The 23,839-nt window shown below is 53.2% G+C and overlaps 1 protein-coding gene across 8 annotated transcripts in view; it reads right to left on the bottom strand.

Annotated features, from left to right (window-relative positions):
- The window catches only part of SYT2 (synaptotagmin 2), a 119,882-nt gene that overhangs the window by 36,775 nt on the left and 59,268 nt on the right, over positions 1 to 23,839 (bottom strand). For 2 of the 8 annotated variants that reach the window (XM_055368344.2, XM_055368360.2), the window contains exon 2: positions 14,861 to 14,949. The exons of 2 other annotated variants lie outside the window; for them this stretch is intronic. The gene's annotated coding sequence lies outside the window, so the exon portion shown is untranslated. Of the gene's footprint in view, positions 1 to 14,860; positions 14,950 to 15,626; positions 15,915 to 17,204; positions 17,357 to 23,839 lie in introns of those variants that run through there. 4 more of the 8 variants (XM_055368326.2, XM_055368334.2, XM_055368350.2 and 1 more) reach the window with 4 other exon arrangements.

Genomic DNA, 23,839 nt, shown 5'->3' with positions numbered 1-23,839 from the left:
GAGTAATGCGCAAAGGAAGGGCATGAAGACCACTTCCCTGGTTAATGAGGGTTTGACCAGGAGTTGTCTGCCTTACCCAAACTTGAAAATAACCCCTAGCATGTTTAATTGCTTAAGAACCCACTCTTTCATCTGATCTTCACTTTCGTTTCCTCCAAATCCTATGTCAGGCTCCACGCTAAGTGCTGGGAATACAAGATGAATAAAACCCAACCCCATCCTGAAGCAGCTCACAGGGAGACGACAGAGCTCAGGCCTTTGGGAGGTGCAGCAGATGTGGTTCTGCCCCTTGACAGAGGAGACAACTAAGGCTCTGAGATCAGCTTGCCCAAGGCCTCACAGTGCACTTGAACCCTGACTCCCTAGCACCCAGCCCAGGGCTCTTTCCTTCCCAACAAAGAGCCCCAGGGAGCTCCTCAAGCACACTGGGAGGGTGGGTCTAACGGGAAGAGCACAAAGCCACTGGGCTCAGAGGTGGGTGCCGGGGGCAGGGAGGGAGACCTCCACTGTGCCCACTCCGTGCCAGCAGCGTATTTCATTTCATCCGGGCCTTGTGAGGTGGGGACTGTGATTCCCATTTTGTAATTGAGGAAACCGGGCCTCAGGGGGAGCGAAACAGGTCGCTCGCTCAAGCACCCTTCCCCAGAGGATGGAAAGAGCTGTACTCCCAGGTAGCAGAGCAGCTCGCTTTGGGCCACACCAGGACCTGGGAGAGGTCACGAGATGTCTGGGGAGCCCAGCCTGCTCTCAGTGGGAGCTGGGAGCCAGCACCCCAGGCAGGGAGCCAGCCAAAGAAGGTGCAGTCTGGTCCTCCCGTTTCCAAGAGCGCCTCCATCCTTCCAGGTGCTGGCCAGGCCCCAGGGACAGAGACGTGCCCATCACTCTTCAGACAGAGATGCCCATTATCACCAACACCTATGACAGCTCATGGTCTCCAGAAACTAAAGTGGAGCATGCAAGTCCCGGGGGCACAATTAGGTGCTCCAAAGAAGCCAGCTCTCTCCTGCCTGACCGGGGGCCAGGACAGACATGGGAGATAGGGGCCAGGAGGGATGAACCACGGCCTCAAAACACCCATGGGCTGGAGGAGGGGAGCAATGAGGGGGAGAATTCCAAATTGGAAAGCCTCAACTTGGAATTCTATGTGGATCCAAACCTAGAAGGCAGCTCCGCTGAGGAAGAGGAGCCAAGTGAAACACCAGGTGCTGCCAAGTGGGGTGAATGAGCACCTGGGCTCTGGGCAGACTGACCTGGACTGGAGTCTCGGCTCTGTCACTTTTAGCCATGGGAACTTGAGCAGGTTGCTTAACCTCTCTGGGCCTCAGCACTCCGTCTGCAGAATGGGAATGATAATGGAAGCTGCTGCGCAGGGCTGCGAGGCTTAGGAGCACTGTATGTAAAGCATGGTATTATGGCCATGGCCGGTTCCTGAGCTAGGCTGGGCACGGGCCTGTCAGAAGCACATGGGGATGGCTCCAGTGGAGAGGTGGGGCAGCCTGTCTGCTAACCCCCTATTAAGGACCAGGTTAAGCCAATACCCTTTTTTTAAATTATTATTTTCTGAGATAATTCAGGCCTCTCTTAATAAATGGTCCTCCTTCTACCCATGCCTTTAGCTCCAGCCCAGATGGCCTTCTTGATGCCCACCTCTGGGCCAAGTCCTCTCTTTTGAGCCATTGCACTATCCCTGGCTTCTTTCCTGCCCCTGTGTCCAGATACTGCCAAGGCTTTCCCCCTCCTCCAGCCCACCTTCCCCAATACTCAGGCCTCTCAGCAGCCATGGCTTCTCCAACAGTGCCTGCTAAGTCTCTATTTTGGTTGCTCAAGCTTTCAAGTTCTCATTTGTGGGTATCTGACCACATCCTCCTCTCAGAAGTCAGCAGAGTCTAGCTGTTCTTCCTCTAGCTGCCACTCCTATCCTATAGATGACAACACTGGGATGTGAAGAGGTGAGGTTGCCCAGACTCCCCAAGGATGTCCCAGCCAAAACCTATCCCTAGTGTGGTGGCTCACACCTGTAATCCCGGCACTTTGGGAGGTTGAGGCCAGCCTGGGCAGCACAGTGAAACCCCATCTCTACAAAAAATTTTAAAATTAGCCAGGCATGGTAGTGCATGCCTGTCGTCCCAGCTACTCAGGAGGCTGAGGTGGGAGAATCACTGGAGCCCAGGAGTTTGACATTAGGTGAGACCTAGCCATGCCAGCAGACCAGCCAAGCGGCCATACCCAGCAGGCAGCTGGTGGGGGGGGGGGGGTGTACGGCAGGTGTGTTGCTCAGAAGTGACTCTGGAAGTCACTAGCACAAAAGAATAATCCACTGGGGAGAGTGTGGGCATAAGAAGAAATCCAGAGATGGGCTTCTAGAAATATCAGCATTTGGAGGATTTGTAGAGAAAGAGGAAAGCCAGGGAGATTGAGAAATGACCAGGAATGGGAGGAAAGCTCCGAAGAACAGAAAATGACTCCATGGCAATAGAGCAGTTACACTGGAGGGGCAGGCAGGGGCTGGGAGGGGACAGGGATCCTTCTGAGGGATTTCTTTGGTGATTATACTGGTGCGTATATCCATAAATTGTGCACTTTGCTGAATCTAAGTTATAACTACATCAAAAAGAAAAACGTATGTGCAGAGCAGAAAGAGCTGGGGGCTGACCCCTGGCTCCCACACACTCTGGCTTGACCAGGTGCTGGAGGACACATGGGGAGAGGGAACACAGACCCTAATAGAGCGCCATGCATCCCATCGCCAACCGGCTTTCCCATGATGCACAGGTGCTTCTGCTGAGAACCACAGGGCAAAGGCACCTAGAACCAGGGAGCCACTGAGGAAAGGCTTCCTGGAAGAGCAGCAGGGAGCCAAGGTTTAGGAGGAGATGGGGTGGGCTTGGAAGAGGCTGGCCACTTTCCAGGCAAGAGATGTCCACCTGGGTGGGTGTCTGACAACCACAGACCATGATGGGACCCCTCACAGCCACCACCCTGGAAAGCGCAGTGATGACAGCTGACTTGGGAAGGTGATGACACAGCCGAACACACCCCTGGCTCCAGAGACGCCATCATCTGGGACCCTCTCCTCAGAGCCTGACCTAGGGCAGGAGAGCCTCCCTGGTCCAGGACACCAGAGGCCTCAAGGTTTTCCCTCACAGGAGCGGAAGCATCGTTCCACACCCCAGGCCCCAGCAAACATTTGAGAATGGGCCGTTGCCCTGCCTAGCAGTACACAGGGCTCTGGCCTCCCTGCTCTGGGCCAGAGGAGAGGGGGAATGGAAGTGGGCAGAGGACTGTCCCCTTCATATGACCACTGGTGACAAACACTGTGTCCTGCAGAGCACAGCCCAGGATGAAGCACCTCCACCCACACACACGGCATTCGGCAGCTGCAGGGCCCAGCCCTGCACCATTTCTGAAGGTCCACACATAGCACATGTCACAGCCGAGGAAATTGACAGCCAGAGAGAGGACGGGACTTGTCCAAAGTGGCAGAGTAAGGAGCCTGCCTCCCAATCCAGTGCTCTTCCAAGCTGGCAAAATCCTGAGCCTCGGAGAGGCTTAATGGCCTGCCTGCCTACCAAAGCCAGCATGGGTGAGCATCTGTGGCTCTCTGGAACCGCAGGGAGTTCCAGTCACCCTACAGATGACCCCTGCTTGGAGCTGTAACTATAAATGGAATACCTGGGGTGGCTCCTATCAGACCCTGACTCCCTGGAGCTGGCAACAGAGAACCGGCATGTAATGGTCCCCGTAAACAGAGCTAGCCTGCATCAGGTGTCTAATGTTCTGCTGCAGGTTCACTTCGCACTTGAGAAACAGGAACGACTTAAGTTTTTTTCTAGCAGCTTCTCAGCTCGTCCCAGTGGCCCCCCCCCCCCAAGCAAAGTCCCCTGAGAGGAAAAAATCACACCACATCTTTGTGGATCAGCGGTGCCTCTGCCCCCACCCAAGACACCAGGCATGGTTCCTCATGAAGAGTGACTTGTGGCTCCTTTGCAGCACTGAGGGCTGGAGCCAGAAGATGGATGAACCCACTGCGGGGGTCTCCTCTCTTCATGTGGGAAAATAGATTTAGCCTCAAAATGAAGGAAGGTTTTTGCACAGTCAGCACCACCCATTGATGAGTTCATGGTCCCAGGAGGTAATGAGGGCTCCATCATTGGGAGCATTCAAGCTGAGGTTAGCCCACTATTGGGAGGGGTGTTATAGACAGGACTCAGGTAAGAGGACACAGCATTGACCTAGATGAAATTTGAGGTCCCCCTTCCAACCCTGAGAGCCTCTAAATCTATGACATCTCCATCCCAGCCCTTGCTGCCAATTGGCCTCATTCGCCAGACCCTGCTGGTTTGCCAGGCAGTTTGTCCTCAAGGAGAAGTAGCTGCCAATTATGTGAGGACCACAAGAGTTTCCTTTATGACCTTGCCACTCTGCAGGAAGGGGCTGAGGTGGGGTAAGAGGGGAGAAACAAGACAGAAGGTGGCACCAGAGAAGGAGCCAGCTCCCCAGGGCCTGGAATCTGCAGTGTTGCCACCACTAGGTAATTTGTGGGGCACACTGCTGGGGGGGTCTCAGGAAGCCAAGTCTGGGCCCAGAAGGGAAATAGCCCAGTTCTGGCCTCCTGACTGGGGTGGGGGACTGTCAAGGGAAAAATAAGCCCAACCTAGCTCTCTGAGGCTCGTTAGAGAAAAAGGTAAATGTTGAAGACGTGTCATGGCAGGCAGCTCATTAAGCCCACGGAGCTTAAAAATAGTGAGACACGCAGATATTGGGGGATGGGGAGCTGGGGATGAGACTCCGGCTCATCACACTGCAGGGAAGAACAGCAAACCTGGGAGAAACTGACTCTATAACCAGTGGAAGAAAGGCTGCGTAGCCATCGCCGGATCTCTGGGTAAGCTTGGCACACAGACCTGCTGGAAATGTCAGACCCTGTTCTGTCGATAAGAAGACTAAGCCCAGAGGAGGGTGTTCCCAGGCATTACCCAACAGGCTCGACTGTTCTCCACGCAGGGGAAAAGAGAAGACACAGAGACACAGACCTGCCCCAGAGGAATCCAGAGCCCACCTGCCCAGAGAGGCTCCACCTGATTTCCCTGGCTCTGGGCATCCCCTTAAAAGCCCTTTATGCCATCTTTCCTTTCAGTCGAATGATGCAGGATTTTGGACCAGACAGCCTTTGCTCAAATCCTTCCACTGTTACCTACCAGCTTGGTGGCCTTGGAGAAGTTATTTCCCTGTTCTGGATGTGCTTCCTCTTCTATAAACTAGAGACGCTACAAATTCCCACCACAGAGGGGTAAATGCGCCATCCTGTATGTTATGTGTTTGGCACAGGACCTGGGATGCAGGAGGCACCCTGACCGGTGGCATCCAGGAAGTAAGGAATACGGACTAAAGGGAGGGCCAAGGAAAAGTTTACAGGATGTGGCTGTGCAGTTGGAAGATGCAGACGCGCCTCGCTTGGTGCTGCCAGGTTAGATTTGCAGAATGCAGTGAATGCTCTTGCTGACAAAGGATGGGGGAAAAGTGAACTGGGGAATCATGACCTAGGGGAAGCCACTAGCTCAAATACTGATCCCTATTTAAGTCACCAAAATATGCTGGGCACCCAGTGGGTGCCCAGCTCTTTCCCATAAGTGATCCCAAACCAGGAGCTAGGCCAAGCCTCCAAAGACGGCTGGGTAGTTCATTGGAATGAGGGCTGCAGGGACTCCAGAGGAGCAGCACTCAAGAGAAGGAGAGCCAGGGAAGACTGAGGGGATGTGTAGGTGAGGTGGCTTTTTTCTGGCTGAGAGAATAGAAGGTCTCCAGCCCACACCAAGGGCTCCATAATGGAAGGGAGGCCTAGGGTGGGTGCTCCCCTCTCCCCATCTTCATCCCACTCAGCCCCTACCTGGCCTTTAACACACTGGGTGGGAGAAGTGTTGCTGAGCACAGCAGTGACCTGAGGCCCTGGGCACCCATCCCAGCTTAGCTCCCCAGGGGGCTCCAGTTGCTGAGGAAGAACATAGAACTTATATAGGATGGGAGAGCTGGAAGGAAACTTAGGATCAATTGTTCCAGCCTCTAACTGAATGGTGGGGAAACCCAGAGACAGAGAAAGGAAATTACTAGCCCTTCCAAGCCAGTGAGAGAGCCAGAGCTAGAATCCAGGGCCCTTTCCATGATATTGCACCTCCCATCTCAGCCCTGTCTCTTATGAAATGCCATATTGAAGCTTTATGTATTAGGGAAATTTAACTGAGGCTCAAAGGGACACAAATTCCCTAAAGCCACATGGTGAGTCAGACAGCGAAATGCAAGGTTTCTGGTCCTTTCCCAGCATCCAACAAACGTTTCTTGGGCACCTACTACAGTCAGGCTGGGAGCACTTTCAGACATTCTCTCACTTAAATCTCACATGTGGGAGCAAGGTGGTGGAAGAGCAAAGGGCCAGAGGCCAGGGTCCAAATCCTGGCTCTCTTAGCTGAGTCTCCTTGGACAAATCCCTTGATGTCCCTCAAATGATGCCTCCATTTCTTCACTTTATAAGAAGGGGATTCATAATAGTACCTACCTTGTAGAGTATTGTGATAATTAAAGGAGACTATCCATATGAAATACTTACAACAGAGCCTAGTAATATAAATATACCATTTAAAAATAAGTATACTGGCCGGGAGAGGTGGGTCACACCTGTAATTCCAGCACTTTGGGAGGCCGAGGCGGGTGGATCACCCAATGTCAGGAGTTCGAGACCAGCCTGACCAACATGGAGAAACCCCATCTGTACTAAAAATACAAAATTAGCTGGGCGTGGTGGCACATGCCTGTAATCCCAGCTACTTGGGAGGCTGAGGCAGCAGAATTGCTTGAACCCGAGATTGTGCCATTGCACTCCAGCCTGGGCAACAAGAGTGAAACTCCATCTCAAAAAAAAAAAAAGTATACCATTTGACAATCCTAGGCATATACCCGAGAGAAATGAAAACACATATCCTTACGAAAACCCTTCCACAAATGTTGATAGCAGCATTATTCAGAGTAGCTGAAAAGTGGAATCAACCAAACATCCATCAACTGATGAATGGAGAAATAAAACGCAGTATATCCACACAATGGAATGTTATTTGGCAATAAAAAGAAATAAAGTATCGATACATGCTTCAATATGGCTAAACCTTGAAAGCATTATGTGAGTGAAGGAAGCCAGTCACCAAAGACCATGTATTATGTAATTCCATCTAAATCAAATATCCAGAAGGTGCAACTTCATAGAGACAGAAAGTAGATGATTAGTTGGCTAAGGCTGGGAGGAATAGAAGAATCGAGGGTGACTGTTAATATGTATGGAGTTCCTTTTCAGGGGTGAAAAAATGTTCTGAAATTAGATCGTGGTATGGTTGTGCAATACTGTGAATATATTAAAAACTATTGATGGTTAAATGGGTGAATTGTATCGTATGTGAATTATAGCTCAATAAAGCTGTTTTCAAAAAGTAAATATATATTTATAAACTTCTATAAATAAGATAGTAAATCATATCCATTCCAATTTAATGATAAGGCTCAGAGCGAGTCAGCAACTTGCCCAAAGTCCCATGGCTAGGAGGCCGCAGGACCTGATTTTGGACTTTGTGTTGTCGAACTCCTGAAGCTCCTAAGACCTGATCCAGCCCACAGTCATGGAGAGCAGGTCTGCCCTTATGTATCTTGGGGAAAGCCTCCATTCCCTGTCCCAATGAGGCCACTCAAGAAGTTCTCCCCGCTCTCTAATCCAAACCCATAGAACTTACAAGGGATGATATTCAGGGGGATTTGAGGTCAGGAGCAGGGTCACAGGAGACAGGCGCCAGAAGGGAAACCTACATTTCTAGCCAATGCTGGATATCTTCTTTAGGGAAGCCTGGGGAATGGGGCAGAAGAAATATAGTGGACTTCAAGACATGAGCTCACGGTTGATTTTGGGGGTGACCTTGGCCAAGAAACCTCATCTCTGGGGCTCTTGGTAAAATGATATTCAGGAAGAAGCTCTGAGGACAGCTCCAGAAGCAGACATTTCTAAGGCCATTTCTAAAGTGGCCCTCCCTCTCCTTACACACAACTCACCCCAGATGACCAGGTGGGAAGTCTGTAGGACAGTGGGCATCACTTGGTTGCTTGCTTGGGTATACACAGCCTGGTCACCCCCATGGTTCGTGGCAGAAGATATTGGGGGCCAAACCATGAGGCCCTAACCTAACCATCACTCCAATACTGTGAGCAGGTCAGGTTGGCTCTCCCTCCCAGCCAGGAAGGAGGCAAGAGGAGGAAGCGACAAGGGCACTAACAACCAGGGTCCTTGCCTTACCTGGCAGGTAAGATGCTGAATGTGATATTGACTCAATGGGCTGCTTCTGATCAGCCCCCTGCCTGCCTCCCTGCACTGTGGATAGTCTGGCTGCAAGTGGTAGGGGGAAGGAGCTCCCAGTTTTGACAACCCAGGGAAGGCATCACCTCAGTCTGTCTGGGGCTCATGGCCAGGGTGTCCCAGCTTGAAGGAGAGGTTCTCCTGCCCCCTTCTCTGCTTGTACAACTATAGACTACATTCAGAAACACTCCTTCTCCCTTGCTAAGGAGCATTAGGAGATACAAAACCACCATCCTTTTTCCAGGTGAAATAAGGAACAGAAAATGAGGAGGGCCAGATTCAGCCCAGAGCCACTCAGAGTCCAAGTGGCCTCACTGGGAGAGCAGTCCACTGGGTTTGGTGCTCTTGGTAGAAAGCCCAACATGCCAGGACCTCAGCCAGAAAGCCGGCATGTGCTCCAGAGCAGGGACAGGGAGAGGCCAACCTGTGCATCCGCTAGGCTCACTGGCTATTTCAGATCATCATCGGCCTCATTTGATCCCAGGACATCTTGGGAGAAGTGAGGAAGACAGGCATCCCCCTCCACATTTTTTAATGGGGACCACTGAGGTCCAAGAGATAGGGAAAAACCACTTGCCTGGGGCCATGTGCAGTAACTTAATAGTGGGTTCACTGGATTCTAGATTCTTCTCATCAAAGCCAATCATATCCCTGCCTCGCCCCACTCTCAGCTCTGCTGCTATGTTTCTTTATCTACAAAACGTCAGTCAGTTTTCAGAAACACGATAATAACACTCTTTATAGCACTTTATAGCGAAATCTTTATAGCACCGTTGTGTCAGGCACTGCCTATTCTTAGAGCTATATGTAAATAGTCATACATGAAATCCTCATGCCAACCTGATGGCAAGCTATTTCATTTCCATTTTACAGATCAGGAAACTGAGGTAACAACTGTTTAAGTAACTTAGCCAAAGTCCCACAGATAAAAAACTGGAGGAGCTGGCATTTGAATACAGGCAACCTAGCCCTAGCATCTGAGGTTTAACCACTGCACCACAGTGCCAAGCACATACAAGTACAAGGCTCCGCATATTCCCAGTCTCACTAAAACATGGACTAGGGGCTGGGCATGGTGGTTCACGCCTGTAATCCCAGCACTTTTTGGAGGCTGAGGTAGGAGGATTGCTTGAGCCCCAGGAGTTCGAGCCCAGCCTGGGCAACATGGTGAAACCCTGTCTCTACCAAAACAACAATAACAAAGAAAAACCTCCCAAAACAAAAATTATCCAGGCATGGTGGTGCACACCTGTAGTCCCAGCTATGTGGGATGCTGAGGTGGGAGGATCACCTGAGCCTCGGGAGGTTGAGGCTGCAGTGAGCCGTGATCACACCACTGCAGTCCAGCCTGGGCGACAGAGTGAGACCCTGTCTCAAAAAACCTGAAAACCAAAACCAAAAACCATGGACTAGGGGCACACGAGTTGGCTCAGGACAAAGTATGCATGCAAGAAGTCCACATAAGTCCAGAAGCTGGGCTGTGCTCTCACCCAGGCGCCATGTGCTGGGGGCGGGGATGGGGGACAGGCTGCAATCTGTCTCTGAGCAGCCGGCTGCCCTCAAGTCCCAGCCCAGCCGAGAAGTGGGGAGCAGGTTGAAGGCAGGCTTGGAGCTGGCAGGCTCCGTCTGCCCCACTGTGAGCAGCAGCTTTGAGAGACTCTCCTGCCGGCTGCTCATAGGTGCTGCAGCATCTCTCCTGGCTGCAGGGCTGGCTGGGCTGAGGCCAGGCCAAGGGCCTTCCTTCCCCCTTTCACCCTCTGCCCCTCCCTCAGTGCCCGGGGCCAAACTAAGGCCTTCGGAAGCTACTCTGGCTTTCTGGTCTCCAAGGACTGCCGGCCCTGATGATCAATTTGGTGGCTGTGGGACCAGGTTTAGTCTTGGGTGGCAGCGCTGACCTCCAGGAATGTCACTGTGGCCCCTTCAGGGGCAGGTAACAAACCTAGCTCATTCCCAAGAGAGTAAGGGAGTCCGGTGGATCAACTCCCAAGGTTTTCCACCTAGCAGATTTGCCAACAGCGGGCAATTCCCCGGTAGGAAGTCCTTCCTTGTACCTCACATGAGCCCTTCCTGCTGCAGTACAGCCACATTACCTTCTACTAGAAACCCTTCTGCTTCCAAATGCACCCTTTGTTAAATTGCTAAGATGCGATTCCATGAGCAACACAGCAATCACAAAAGCCACTGAAGCAGACGGCAGCTGCTACAGGGTTCAAGAATTCCATTCCAGCTGGGGAAAGGCTGTGTGGGCTTTGCCCCTCCTCCCCCCCAGCCCCTCCCCAATCTCAGGACACAGAGAAAAGAGGAGCAGCATGTGGTGAAGAAAAATGGAAAGATAACAAAACAAAGGCAGAAAAAAAAATTCACAGCCTCTCTTGACCTGCTAAGGACTTTTTCCACATCTTTCCCTAGGCTTGGGGGCCCAGATAAGGAACCGAGCCTTTCTTGCAGCTTCTGCAGGCTCTGCCTGAGAGACCCGCTCAATGGGCCATCTGCTCGGAGGCCTTTCTGCAAAAGCTTCAAAAGTTCCATTTCTCCAGGGAGCTGGAAGCTGGGGAGGTGTCAGCTCCAAACAATAAGGGAAATTTATTAGGGATCAGGGCTTCCGGGAGGATGGTGCCTGCAAATGCGGCCGGCCGGATGCACTCCAAGATACAAAGGGTTATTTAATGCGGAAAATCCAAAGGCTCCTTCAGAAGTCAAGTGCTCACACCCGAGGCCCTACACGCTGCAACCTTCCTTTTCAGAATCACTCCCCATCACCCTACCCTGTTCGCCCCTACCCCGCCCCATCCCAAGTCAGACTTATTCCCCGTCCTTTGCCACTGGGCAAATATTGACTTTCTTTCACTCAGCCTTGTCAATGGAAGTGAGACCAATGGGGCTGGCTATTGTCTCCCTCCTCTCTCCTCTCAGAGGGCAAAGCAAGCTGCCAGCCTCAACAGCTCTGAGCAGGGGCCAACTGTGACAAGCTGAGAAAGAAAAGCGTGGTCTTGGAAGTAATATTTCTGTCTTTTGGTCTGTTGTCTTTCTGTCCTCCCTCCCTTCCCCAAGCCCATCTGGGATTATTTTTTTCACGTTTGGCTATCCTGCTGCCCTGTCTGGCTCAAGAGCAGCAGCGTGGCATAGCTGGCATAACTGAGAGAGCTCAGGCCTGGGAATTCAAGTGTCTGATACCGGGTCACCTTATGCTAGTTCTTTAATTTTCTTGGGCTTCCGTGTTCTGTTCTGCAAAATGGGAAGGTTGGACCCCATGATCTCAGTATCTAGATCGGGAAGTTCCTTCCTATCAGGACCCATGTCCTTTCTGCTGCAGTCAAGGCATTTTACCTTGTGCTCTGATTTTAGAAAAGATGGAAAATAACTGCTTGGTGCTTAACAGGGAGGAAGGAAAGAGCGTTGGATTGAGGGTCTACAAGGGCTGGCAAGCTCCGTCGCTGGGCTTGGAGCTCCCCCTAAGCCTCGGTTTCCCCATAATCAAAACAGAGGGCTGGATGAGATGATCCCACAGCCCCTTTCAGTGCCTCGTCCTGCCGTGCCACTCATCTAACACATCCCTGTGGAAGGAGGTGTCCCCGCTCCTTCAGCTTTTCTCCAAGGCTGCATCTCACAGCCTTTCCTCATGACTAACCTTGAATGGAGGGACGCCATGCTGCTGGCTCGTGTTCCCTCATCATCAGGAGCCTTTTGTCAGCCACACTTCTCTCAGACTCATGCTTGCTTGGCCTTTGGCCTTTGTGGCTGAGCTCTTCCTTTCTCCAGGCCCCGTGACGAAGACTAGAGCCTGCAAACTCCTGGAGCCTGAGGCCAGTGCACAGCAAGAGGAGGACACAGGACATTGGGGCATTGTGGGGGATCGTGTGCATGGTGACAACTGCAGGACTGTGAACTGTATCCCTGCTTCTCCTGTAACTTGAGCCCTCTCTGTGATAACATAGAACCTCAAAAACCCATCCCTTGTGCATTAGTCAATATCACACTACGGACTTCCTATTCCAGGTTGGTAATATTCCCTTTTCACAGATGAGATAATTGAGGCTCAGAGAGGTTGGTAATTTGCCTGAATTCACACAGATATTAAGGAGCGAGCCAAGATGGGAACCTAGATATATCTACCTGCAAAGCCTTTGCTCTTAACCATCAGCGCTCTTACTGAGAAGGGGAGGTCATCGCCTCTCCCCAAGCTGACTTATAGGACTGGAATCATGGGGCAGTGAACACCCAAAGCCTAAACGACTCCAACAAACCTCCCACCCCACCCCACCCCGCCCCACCCAGCCTTGGCAAAGGCAGAGCCAGCAGGGTCATGGACCAACAAAGCCAGAAGGACTTTGGGTCATCTAAACCAAGCTTTCACTTCACATATGAGAAAACTGAGGTCCACAGTGGCGTGCGACTTGCCTAAGGTCACACAGCAAGTCTAGGGTAAACTTCAGTCCCGGCCATGGGGTCCTGGGAGTCCCCCTCCAGGTTGAGCCAGTCCCTTTGCCACTCCTTCCACCTGGGTGTAGACATGCCTTTAGCCACTCACTCCAGGGACATCTGGCTTTACCCCTCTCTGCTTCTCAGTTGGTCCATTCCTAGAAGGTTTGGGGAATGGAGTAAAAGGCCCATTTTTTCATAACCACGGAGGTGTGGCAGAGAGTGGGGAAGGGAGAGCCAAGGAAAACTGGTGTGAGATTATTGGAAAGTCAGGCAGTCTCTCTGTTTCCCATGAAGTTTCTACTGCAGAATGGTCCTAATGGTCAGAGAGAGAGAGAGAGAGAGAGAGAGACAGAGAGACAGAGAGACAGTGAGACAGTGCTGATGTTCCCATTTTGTAGGGAAGCTTTCAAGATGGTAGAGGAAGATCACACTGCAAGTCCACAATCTTTCCCTGCTCCCCATGGCCACTACTCACAGCTGCCCTGCCACCTGCTTGCTACACAGCTTGTATTATTATTAATAATAGCTACCACTCATTGAGGACTTAGACAGCTCAGTACTGGACCAAGTATTTACATATGCTTCTTGTTTAATCCTCATAAAAACCCTAAAATACCACCACTATTCTCATTTTGTTTTGACTACTTAGTAACCGAAGCTCTAAGATATAAAGTAATTTGCTCAAGGTCACACAGCTAATAACCAGTAGAGCCAAGGTCTCCTGGGGACTCCCTCCGGGGTGTGCCTGGCTTTGAAATTCATATACAGTATTTGTCTCAATTTGTCTCGACTCTGGTGACAGAAGTGGGAGGGCAATGCATTGGGAATTCCTGGAGACCACCTGCTCCCATCACCCAGCCAAGCCCACTTCCTGGACTCAGACACCAGCCCAGAACTGCAGCCACAGAATTGTGGGGTTGCAAGGGCCTGAGAAGTTATCTAGTTCTACCTTCTCAATGTACAGGGGAGGAAAGCAAGAAAGGGCCTTGCCCAAGGTCACACAAGGTCACAAAATTGGAGGCAGAGCCTGTAAATTAAACCCAGCTCTCTTGTCTCAAACTGGGACTCATCTGCAACACCCTAATGCCCAGTAAGAAGTTATTGTCTCATCTCAACTGAAGACAGAACCAGAGTTCATCCCAAAAAGGAGTTAGATTAGACTTTCCTATGGCAAGGACTGTCACATTGCACAGTGGGGTGCTCTAGGCTATTGTAGTGGAGATCTTTCTAAAACGAGACAATTCCTTCAGATCTTCCTTATCTGAGATGAATGCAGCCCTGTCTGGAGGTAGAGAGCAGACCGCATGACCTTGTGAGGTCCTTGACATCACCCTTTAACCTATAGTCATCTGTCTGTCACAGCCAACCTTTCCCTAGGAAAGAATCTGCCCTCTGCAAAGAGGATGTGTAATGCTGGAAAGCCGGCCTTTCTCCCCATCAGCTGGATTCTGAAAGTGGGGAGAGATGACCAATGAACAGGCTGAGGGTGTCACAGCCCTGCTACTTTGGGATGGGGGGTGCAGTAGGGGAGCTACAGTCTTCCCAGAGGATAGGTCATTCTACCCAGCTAGGTCATTCTACCCCACCCCCATCCTTTCAGTGGGCGACACCTGCAGGGTGTTGGGACTGGGAGAAACCTCAGATACCTTAAATTCCAAACCCCATTTTCCAGATGAAGATACTGAGGCCCAGAGTGGGTCAGTGAGTTGCCCAAAGTCATAGGACAGGTCAGAATGGAAGCTTTCAGACTCTCCCTGGGGCGCTGGAGTCACAGCTCCACTTTGCCACCCCCTGCCCCGGAAGTGAGCACTGAACTCACTTAAGAGAGGCCAGTGACCAAAGGCAGCGATTCCCAGGTGCAGAGGCTCGGGCAGGCTTGCCCATGAGCTTGTCCCCCCACGCGCCCTCCCCCACCTCGTCCCCATTCCTGTCTTGGGCACCATGCGCCTCCATCATCCTGAGATTCAGAGAGGTGCAGTAGCTTGTCCAAGGTCACACAGCAAACTGAGTAGGCCCCTCGTTTCCACTGCCCAGCCGCCCCCTCCCATCGCCCACCTGGGTCTCTGCAAGCTTGCCAGGATCCCCGGGAGCCTGCTTCCTCCAATGCACAGAGCCGTGGCGCGTGTCAAAGTCTGGGAAAGTTCCTGGGAGAGGAAGGGGTGGAAAATGCAGCCGCTCATCTCAACCCTGGACGGCTGCGGCAAGGCGGGGGCGCTCAGAAAGGCAGCCAGTCCTGCAAACCGCCAGTGCCTCCGGCACACCCCACTCTGCGCCAGGGGCTCCCCAGTGTCGCGCGAGCATGGTCTTCCAGCTCCTCCTCAGCGAAGCAGTCGCTGCGGGGTCCCATGCGCCCCGCACCCACTTCTCTCCGCACGCCCACTTCATGCACCTCCCCGCGCCCTTCCCACGGCTTCTCTGCGGCGAGTCGCCTTCGCTTCACCGCAGGTCCCTGGTCCCAGCGCTAAGGCACCGCGGCTTCTCTCGCCTTCTCTCCGCTTTGGACCCAGGCTCTCCGCGGGGAGAGATAGGTTGGGGGCTAGGGGTTCCCGAAATAATTCAGGACACCTCCCCCGGGTCTAGCCAGGTAATTCCGACGCCCATGGATTTCCGGATTACAGTTCCCACCTCGGGCTCAGTCCTACCTACTCTTAGTTTACCCCGCGGTGAGCACCAAGCCCCAAAAGTCGGAGTGTCACTGTTTGGCGACCCCGCGTCCGCCCGCGCCTCAGGCCCTAGAGGTGGCCACTGTCGGTCGAGGCACGGCTTCACTCGGGACTACTGGCTGCCCTCGTGGGGTGCCCCGCCTGGGGTTCCCTCTTACCCTGGGACGTTCCGGGCGCGTTCAGCCTGAGCTGGTGGAGAGGGCGGGGGCGGGGGCGGGGACGGCTGGGGTCCCGAAGTCCAGGTCCCTCTTCCCACTTCCCCGCCGGCCCTGCCGCTGCGGCCCTCGCTCCCGCGCTCGCTCGCTCTCGAGTCTCTTCCTCTCTCTCTCTCTCTCTCTCTCTCTCTGCAGTAGTAACAACCTGATCCCGCTTCCCCCGCCCGCCTATTGAGATGCTCCTCACATTCGCCTGCACACAGCGCGTGCGGCCCCTCCGAGGGCGATCCCCGCAAACCGCGATGCAGGGCCCCCGCCCCAGGCAATCCCCGCTGCTGGGGAGGCTGCCTCCGCGCGCCCACGCCCCCCTTCTCCAGTCCGGACTGCCAGCCGAGGGGGAAATGGGCGACAGGAGAAGGGGAGGTGTGTGCGGGAGGGACTAGGCTGGGGGAGAGGGGTTTAAACTGGCGCGGTCCTACATTAGTTTGAGGAGGGCGGGGCCGGCTCCGAGCCCCCGGAGCCCTACGGGACTCCCCCGATTCTGCCGAGGAGTCCCCGCCAGCTCCGTGCACTCCTGCAACACTCCCCACCCCACCCGCCAGCTCCGAGTTTACAGCCTCTCGGTTCCGGGGATTAGCTGGGGGAGGGGACCCCCTGGCTGTAGGGAATGGCATGCGGGCAGGGGTGGGAGGGAAACGATTTGCTTCGGGAGATACGGATGAAGGTTTTCCTGAGTCAAGGGAGAGAAGGGAGGGAGAAGAGAGATGGAACAAAAGGCAGATGCTGGAGGGGAAGGGGAGCTGGGGAGTTCGCCCCGAGGGCTCCGGCAGCCCGCCGTCACCACCCTCAGTCTGTCCTGGGGGGTGAGGTAAAGGCTGGTGCCAGGGCTCTTCACGGGCCACTTGGGGAGGGGAGACAGGGCGATGGAGGGGTACGGGTGTGGGGGAGAGGAGGAAGAGCGTCTGCTGGCACAGGACCCTCTGCCTGCTCCCAGATAGGAACCCAGCAGAAGGGCTCTGCCACGGACCCGACACCTCCCACCTCCACAACTCTGCTTTCTCCCACTTGGGTAAAGCGAGGCTGACACCCACTGTGAGCACCAGGAGGGGCAGGGAGGACCGAGAGCCTGGGCAGCACTCCTGTGCCTCAGTCTCACCCTTGGGCCTCACCCTCAGCCCCCAACCTCACCCGATAAGACCTCGGGGCCCCAGTTCTCCAGGTGGAATTTCTGCTGCTGTCCGGCCATTAACCACCCCTGACCTTCCCAGCTCCACCTCGTCCTGGCCCTCTCCCCTCAGCCTCTCCTTCACCCTCCATGCAGCTGCTTTCTGTTTGCCTTCTGCTCTGCACACTCAGGACCAGGACTCGAGTTTGGTGTTTGACCCAGGAAGTGACATTCCTCATCCCCCAACCCACACACACAAAAATCCTGTGTGCATGTGTGTTGAGTGGGGGCAGTCACTCAGGGCTTTCCAGGGCTTCTCATCCCCACAGAGTCTGGGGAACTGGGAAATTCCCAATACCCGCAGTGAATCCCCCTTCCTCCCCTCCTCCAGGCATCCCCTGCCCCAGGACATAGACCTCACTCCCGAAGAAGCCGGGGACTGAAGTGCTGCAGCACCCGCTGCTCCTGGCCGGGCTGGAGCCTCTCTTCAGAACGGCAGCAGCTCGCTTGTCACAGACCCTGGACTGCAGAAAAGCTGACTCAGGGATTTCCGGGCTGCTCGTCCTGTGGGGGAGTGTGCATCTGCATACCTGGGTGCTGGGAAGGGTGTGTGCGTGTGTTCATGTGTGGGCTGGGGGAGAGGACCCATGCCTGAGCCCCCCTAGTCAGGTCTGCTGACCCCTCACTGTTCTTCAGATGGAAAGGGGGACCTGGGGTAAAGGGCTCAAGGTCAGATGCTCAGCAGGAGGGCACCAGGGGTTTCCCCCCACTCTGCTACACTCCCGTAACCTACCCCCACCTCGTCATCCCACACTGAGGAGGGGACCTGTCACCTGAGATGGGTGTGCGGGCTGAAGAGCAGTACCTGCTGCTCCTCTTCGGTTTCTCCCTGGGGAGAGAAGTGCTTCTGTTTTGAAATATCCCCCAAACCTTCTTTTGCTAGGAGGAGGGAGGATGGGACTGAAATTTCATTCAGCAGGCTGGATTCAGGTTTGACTTTGGGGTTTCCTGATGCTAAGGGTCTGGGGCAGCATCCTGCTTGACAGGGAAAGCTTATGCCTTCACGATTGGAATGTAGTGCTGCTTAGATGAAAAGGGATGGATGAAATGACCCCCATGGTTCCTTCTGATAAAATGGACCAAGAGACGCCTGAGCCTTATGCAAAGCTGCCTCCAGTAAAATAAAGTCTAATTACAGAAAATAAAGCACTTCTATAAGGTTATGTCTGCTCCTTCTGAAAATACTGTGTTTAACGTCTATGCTGCCTCCAATGTGCCCTTTCCCCTCTTGGGCGGAAGTGGAATTCTGATGGCGTGTGGAAGGATCAGGTGACATTTGCACAGGCAGCGGCTGGGCCAAAATGGGGGAGGATGGGAACACGGTGGGTCCCTGGAGAAAACACAGCTGTGCTTCACTCAGAGCCCCCTCAGGCCCCAGAGAACCCTTCCCCTGATAGGGATGACAATGACAGCCTGACAGTCTTAATTTCACTTGATTCTTATCAACTTTCCCAGGTGGCAGCAGGGCGAGGAAGGGATAATTCTTCACTCCACTGAGGCACAGGGAGCCCCCAAAGGGTGGATGACTCACCCAAGGTCCTGAGGTAGGTTAGGGCATGGAGCTGGGTCTTGTGAGTCTACACGGGCTGGGTGCATATCTGGAGCTCCGCCCTCCTCCCCAGGTGCTCCTTAGGTCCTGACTGTCCATCCTACCCTGTCCTCTCCTTTCAGGCTTCATGCACCAGCATCTCTAGATGCAGCCCTTACCCACCTTCCAGCTTCACCTGGCACTGCCCACTCCCTCACTGTCTCCTTGCAGGGCCCAAAGGGCCATGCTCCTTCCTGCTGCAGAGCATTTGTACATGTTGTCCTCTACACCCCACTGCACCAGGCCAACCCCCTCCATCCTGCCAGTCCCAGTTCCCTGACCCCTCTCCCTGTGTGCCCTGTGCTTCTCCTCTGCAGCCCTCATCACGCTTATCCTTCCTTGTTCTAGTCTCCCCCCAACACTAGACTGTAAGCTCCAGGAGGGCAAGGACCCCTGCTCACCGAGCCTACTGGCCCGGAGTAGGCACTCAGTAAACACCTCAAATCCTGCATCCTCAAATCCTCGTGCTGCCTCTGTATGCTGTGTGACTACAGGCAAATTGCATAACTTCTCTACGCCTCAACTTTCTCACCTGCGACATGGGGATTTTGATTATAAAACAGACTTTTTGTAAAGATTAATGGGATAATGTATATAGAGAGACTAGCGCAGTGCCATTCTTGGCATAGCAGTGTTGGCCTTGCTGGGGAAGACAGAGGGCTGAAGGAATAAGGGAAGGAGCGTCTTACTCCACCCTCAGCCTTCTCCCCCAGGGTTCTAACTATCCCTCCCCTCCCTGACCCCCAACTCTCTCTCCTCCGCAGCCCCACCTCACTTAGTGGCTCCTGAAATCCTAACTTCTCCCTCTAGGCTTCCTGGACAAGGTGGACAGCAGCTGAAGCCAGCTCATCCCCACCGAGGCTTTGCCTCTCCAGGTCTGCAGCCCAAGCACAGGATTCTCTGCACTGTCCCTGCGTTGGCCTCAAGTGTCAGCACAAACCCCAGGCCTGGAGCTGTGGTACAGGCATTGGCAGAGCCATGGTGGCCAGGGTAGGGTTGGGGAGACCTTACCCTCCTTCATGATCTCTATCAGCATCCTCCCCAAAGTCACCTCCAAATAAGTCCACAGACTAAAATAAAGGCCCCTTACCTCCCTTCCAATGAGAGGGCAACTCCTAAGTCCCTTCTCTACAGAAACGCTGGAGCTGTCCTGGAACTCTGGGCTCTAAGCCAGCCCTGCAGGATCAGGCTCCTGTTGCCCATATGTTTCCAGGGCCCGTAGAGGGAAGGGTCATGTTAGGAAGAGGTGCCTCAAAGAGTACTTTTGCAGTCTCCTGGGCCAGCTTTCTGTGGCTGTTCAGGTGTCCTCCTTTCTCTCTGAGCGATCTAGGCCTTAGTGAAGGCTGCTGCTTGGGAGGCTGACAGCCCCTTCCCCCCAGCCGTACTCCATGAGCACCCCCAACAGCTGAACCCTGCAACAGTAGCTGAGGCTGCCTGCCTGGGCAGTGTGGAGGCAGCCTTGCTGGAAACCCCACCCCTGCCCCCAGGCCCTAGCTGAATGAGGAGTGAGGGAGAAAGAGGGGAAGGGAGAGAAGAGGATGCTTGAGAAGCTGATGTAGTTCTTCACCTTGACCGAGTTCCCTCCCCACTTCAGACCTGTCTAAACAAAATAACGGCTCTCAGTTATTCCCTTCCAGAAACGCAGCAACTAGATTTCTGCAAAGAGCCTCTAAATCCTGCAGTCACTACCACGACCGTCACTAGCGCTAAGAGAGACCCTCTCCCTGCTCCTCCTCCCCCCTCCTCCCTCCCCCTCCAAATCACTGAGCCATGGGAGCAGCAGCTCTTAGTGCTTGTATAGAGCCATAAGACATAGAATCATTGGATCTCACAGTAATTCTGAGCATTAGCATGGATACCATGATGGTTCAAATACAGGCTTCGAAGCCAGTGCTGGGAGTAGAATCCTGGTTCTGCCACTTAGCAGCTGTGTGACCTTGGTCAAGGCGCTTCACACCCTATGTCTCATTCGTAAAATGGAACAGAAACAGTATTTACCTCATGCAATCATTGTGAATATTGTAAATATTCATGTAAAAAACTTAGAACGTCATCTGGACATAATAAGGGCACAGTAAATGTTAGCTGTTTTGTTTGTTTGCTTATTTGTTTTGAGGCAGAGTCTCGCTCTGTTGCTAGAGTGCAGAGGTGTGATCTCGGCTCACCGCAACCTCTGCCTCCCAGGTTCAAGAGATTCTCATGCCTCAGCCTCCCAAATAGTTGGGACTACAGGCATGCACCACCATGCCTGGCTAATTTTTGTATTTTTTACTATAGATGGGATTTCACCATGTTGGCCAGGCTGGTCTCGAACTCCTGACCTCAAGTGATCTGCCCACCTTGGCCTTTCAAAGTGCTGGGATCACAGGTGTGAGCCTGTAATTTACATTATCTCTGCTTTGCAGGTGAGGAAACTAATAAAAAATACATACTGGTTATTTAGTGCCTGCTATGTACCAGGCAGTTTATATATGTTGCGTGGGGCAAGGCATCCAGGAGGGGTTGCAGCTGAGACTGAGATGCATACCTCAAACCCAAGGCGTCTGCTGGCATCCATCTTCCGGAGTATGGATTTGCATCCACTGGGTTACCTGGGGGCTAAAGAGGAGTTCCCTGGGGGAAAAACTTGAACTGTGTTCACAGTCAGGCTCCAGACATATAGAGAGGTTTTTGGCAGTTGTTGAGTAGGGGTTATTGCCAAAAAGAAAGAATTAAGCTGACAAAACAAGCAAGTCTGCACAACAGGGCTTGAGGTCAGACAGAGAGACCCTCCAGCTTGGGCAGAGTGGCTGGCTCTTGACCTTGTCTGACCCAGTGATCCTGGGAAGAGGAGTGGCTGTGTGTAGAATGAAAGAGCTGTCTCAAGAGCAAGCTCACTAAATCTAACACTTCAAGGCCCAAGCAACCTGCTGTGAGACTCTGCCCCTCCAATGATCACATCACCTAGGGAGGGACTGTTCTCACTCTCTGTTTGAAAGAAGCTGCTGAGCAGCTAAGGCTGCAGAAGATTGAAAGCCTTGACAGACAGGCACATCAGCAGGAGGAGCAGGGCCCAGGCATCAGAGGCCACGCAGCAGCTTTGGACAGTGGCGGTGCTGGAGGAACTGGAGACACTGAAACCAGCATCAAGTGGCAGCCCAGACAGTATGAGCATGTGTACATGAGCTTTAGGGGTCTCCCAGATTATATGCTGGGATGAAGCAGATCTGGGGGAGGCAAGATTTCCTGCAAGAGCAAGTAGGTGCCTGGAGTTAATGAGATTCAAGTGTTGAGATGTTGATATTGATAAGAATGACAGCAATGGTGATAGGAAGCACGCATTCATGCTTACTATGTGCCAGGTACTATTTTAAGGGTTTCACATGAATTTATTTACTTCATACTTACAAAAACACTAGGAGAGAGGATTATTCTTATTTCTATTTTCAAGACGGGAAAACTGAGGTAAAGAGAGGTAAAAGAACTTGTCCAAGGTCACACAGCTAGAAAAGGGAAGATGCAGGATCTGAACCTCATCATCGCCTCCTGAGGCCGCACTCCAAACCCCTGTGCCATATGCCTTGCCAATTGATACAGGTGCCTCCTTCCTCAGTCATAAACTGAACAGCATTGTAGACACTTGGATCCTACCTCATCCCTGTAACTACTTTATGAAACTGGTATTTGTCCCCATTTCACAGCTGGGAAAACTGAGGCCCCCAAAATGCAAATGACTTGCCCAAGTCTGCATAGCTGGGAAGTGCCAGAGCCAGTATTCAAGCACTGGTCTGTGGAGGCGCTAAAACCCATCCACCTTCTGGGGGGTGATGTGACTTGCCCAAGACCGCACAGCCAACTTCAGTCTCCCAGGCTGCTGTCAATCCAGCTCCAGTCTTCCCTGCACAAAAGTACAGATCTTCTCCATCCCCTCCATAAGGGCTTTTCCCGGACATGGGGAGCGATTCCAAGTTCTCTCTAGACTCGAGCCAGACATGTAGGCCATCTAAGAACAGATGTTTGGCAGAGGGCCCCGGAAGAGGAAAAGGGAATTGGGGCTGGGCTCAGAGGATCTTCCCAGAGAATCCAAGAAGCCCAAATAATCAACTCCCCTGTCTGCGGGTATGTAAACTGCAGCCTGAGGAACTCTACCTGAGTGAGCCCCGTGTTCCAGATACTCCTGTCCACCTGTGAGCCAGGGTGTCCAGCCTGCCCGAGAGGACCCCAGAAAGGGTCATGTGCTTGCACGCAGTGACACTTCCATTGCCACCTACTGGTTGGGCACATATATAAGGGGCATAGCCTACGTGTACGTCTCTTCCAGAGTAGCTGGGTCTTTGGGGTCTGCCAGACATTTGTTTCATATGCTTTTTTTTTTTTTTTGAGACATAGTTTCGCTCTGTCACCCAGGCTGGAGTGCAGTGGCACAATCTCAGCTCACTGCAACCCCTGCCTCCCAGGTTCAAGCTATTCTCCTGCCTCAGCCTCCTGAGTAGCTGGGATTTCAGGCACACACCACCACACCTGGCTATGATATGTTTTTATTGAATACATACTATGTGCCCTGCACTCTGCCTGGCCCTGGGATAGAGTGCTCTGGGACACAATCCCTGCCCACAAGAGTTTGGAAGTTTGCTGGGGGAGACAGGCACATAGGCAGATAACAGTGCAGCACGGGGAAAACAGCAGCTGTGCACAAAAGACCGGGGAGCCGGAGCCCTTGAAGCCTCCATGGGGGTTAAGATGAAGGAACAGCCAGAGAAGATGGCTTCTGAGTGGCTCTTGAAGTACACTTCTGATCTGATCCCAAGGAAAGGCGGGTGTTTCTGGCAAAGGGAATAGCGAGTGCTCCAGCGTGGAAGCAGGAGGACGCTGGGCATGCCGCCTGGAGGCACTGGGCAGAGTGGGAAGAAGGGGCCGGGAGTGGGGTGGTAGGGGCATTGGAGCCTGGATGCGAAGGGCCTTGCAAGCCGGGCTAAGGGTGTGGGGCTTCTGCCCACACAGGCAACGGGCACAGCGGAAGGCTTGAAGCAGGGAGCTGGCAGGAGGCAATGAGAAGAGAGAGTGTTGCAGCAGGTCAAGGGAAAGCCAATACCAGTCTACACCATGGAGGAGCCATGGGAGTGGGAAGGAAGGGATGGATTTGCTCATCTAGACGCAAGACTGCACACCGGGTGGCTAATTGGGGGTCGGGGTGAGGAAAAGAGGAGTCCAGGATGACTTCTGGATCTCTGGCATGTGAAACGGGAAGGATAGGGATGTCAGTCATCAAGAGAGGACACACAGGGGTGGTTGGGAGTGGGGAGTTCAGCCTGGGACACGATCAGTTTGGGAGCCTGTGCCATATCCAGGAGGAAATGTCCAGGAGGCCCCTAGAAATGTGGGCCTGGAGTTCAGAAAGGAGGTTGGGCAGAAGACATGGAATTC

The sequence above is a fragment of the Gorilla gorilla genome, chromosome 1 (assembly GCF_029281585.2).
Source record: "Gorilla gorilla gorilla isolate KB3781 chromosome 1, NHGRI_mGorGor1-v2.1_pri, whole genome shotgun sequence".
Taxonomy (NCBI): Eukaryota; Metazoa; Chordata; class Mammalia; order Primates; family Hominidae; genus Gorilla; species Gorilla gorilla.
The sequence above is the reverse complement of the archived record's forward strand: the minus strand, read 5'-3'. Positions and strand labels throughout refer to the sequence as shown.